Source organism: Poecilia reticulata, linkage group LG10, assembly GCF_000633615.1.
Source record: "Poecilia reticulata strain Guanapo linkage group LG10, Guppy_female_1.0+MT, whole genome shotgun sequence".
Taxonomy (NCBI): Eukaryota; Metazoa; Chordata; class Actinopteri; order Cyprinodontiformes; family Poeciliidae; genus Poecilia; species Poecilia reticulata.
Genome location: NC_024340.1, coordinates 24,129,100 through 24,130,930, shown reverse-complemented (window position 1 = coordinate 24,130,930; position 1,831 = coordinate 24,129,100). Strand labels below are relative to the sequence as shown.

Sequence of the window (1,831 nt, the reverse complement as noted above, 5' to 3'; positions counted from 1 at the left end):
CATTACTATTACGTGCAATGATAATTTCAGTCTCACTTTATGGGGAAAAAATAGTTCTACTTTAATTTAGTTCTCTTCAGATCATCTGTGTCTTTATATGAAATGCTCACTCCCTTAATGGATGGCAGAAATGGATGTTGAGCACCAATGAAACGCAGAGTTGTACAAAGAGATCTAGTCCCTCCCCCATGCAGCCACACAGTCACAATCTCTACCTCTGCAAGCAGATGGATGGAACGGAGCAATGCTACTAACACGGCTAAAGCAAAGAAAAAATATACACATGCTTTTTAGTCGTGATTTTGGAATGTTTCGTTTGATTGATTCTTTACTGCCATGGACGACATTGATACTTTGCATTCTTGACTATTTCACTGGAAAATAATTCTTGAGAATCCGGRATGACAAAGACAAAAGGATCCCGGGACTGGAGATGGAAAGCGCTCTGGTGGAATCAGTTATTTCTCCTGTGGAGTACAATAGAAGCACAGACTCGCTACAGCATCCCAGAGGAACTAAAACCGGGTTCTGTGGTTGGAAATCTCGCCAAGGATTTGGGTTTGTCATTATCTGAAATTTTTGACCGTAAGCTGCGGGTCGCCTCTGAGGCTGGCGAGCAGTATTTCAGCGTGGATGCGGGGAAGGGCGAGCTGGTGGTGAATGACAGAATAGACAGAGAGGCTCTGTGCGGACAAAGCGTCAGCTGTGTTTTAACTCTGCAAATTGTTATTGATAAACCTTTACAGCTGTACCGAGTAGAAGTGGAAATACAAGACGTGAATGATAATTCCCCCACGTTTCCCTCGACAGAAAAAATATTGCAAATAGCTGAGTCGGCAGCGGCAGGGACACATTTTCCGCTAGAAACAGCTCAAGATCTTGATGTTGGCGTTAACTCGGTGAGATCGTATACTCTGAGCAAAGACGAGTTCTTTAGTTTGAAAATTAAAGAAGTGTCTGGTGGAAAGAGAGTCCCAGAGTTAGCTCTGTCTAAATCTATTGACAGAGAGAAAAAACCCACACATACTTTGACGCTCACTGCCGTAGATGGGGGAAATCCAGTTAGGTCTGGGACCTGTCAAATAACGATAAATGTCCTTGATATTAACGACAATTTTCCTGCATTTGAGAAAAGCATATACAAAGTTTCCATAGGTGAAAACGCGCTGAAAGGGGCGCCAGTTCTTACGCTGGCTGCTAAAGATGCTGATGAAGGTCTTAACGGAGAGGTTGAATTTGCTTTTGGTGCGCACACACCAGACAACGTCCGATCTGTTTTTGATATAGACCCATTAACTGGGGAAATAAGCCTGATCGGTAATTTAGACTTTGAAACCAACTCTAATTATGAGATAGACRTTTCTGCTACTGATAAAGGAAGTCCGAGAATGGAGGGGCATTGCACTGTCCATGTTGAAGTGTTAGACGTTAACGACAATCCTCCAAACATATTTCTGACCTCTCAACCAAACTCTGTGCCTGAGAATTCACCCAGTGGTACAGTAGTGGCTTTAATTAGCGCAAGAGATGTTGACTCTGGAGATAATGGTAAAGTAATACTACAGCTTAACAAAAATGTTCCCTTTAAGCTAAAAGCGTCATTTTCTGATAACTATGCGTTGATTACAAATGGTCCTTTAGACAGAGAAAAATTCTCAGAGTATGAAGTTGAGATTACCGCCACTGACTTAGGTTCACCACCAATGAGCAGTAAAAAGACAATAAACGTCAATATTACGGATGTAAATGACAATCCACCTGTTTTTACGCAACTCACATATACTGTGTATTTAAAAGAAAATGGATTAGCGGGATCTATACTTCACTCAGT

At 41.8% G+C, this 1,831-nt stretch overlaps 2 protein-coding genes across 13 annotated transcripts in view; both read left to right on the top strand.

The window, feature by feature from the left end:
- Positions 1-1,831, top strand: part of LOC103471737 (protocadherin gamma-C5-like) — a 276,959-nt gene that overhangs the window by 251,359 nt on the left and 23,769 nt on the right. The gene's annotated exons all lie outside the window — the stretch shown is intronic.
- Positions 1-1,831, top strand: part of LOC103471331 (protocadherin gamma-C5-like) — a 16,667-nt gene that overhangs the window by 9,687 nt on the left and 5,149 nt on the right. The gene's annotated exons all lie outside the window — the stretch shown is intronic.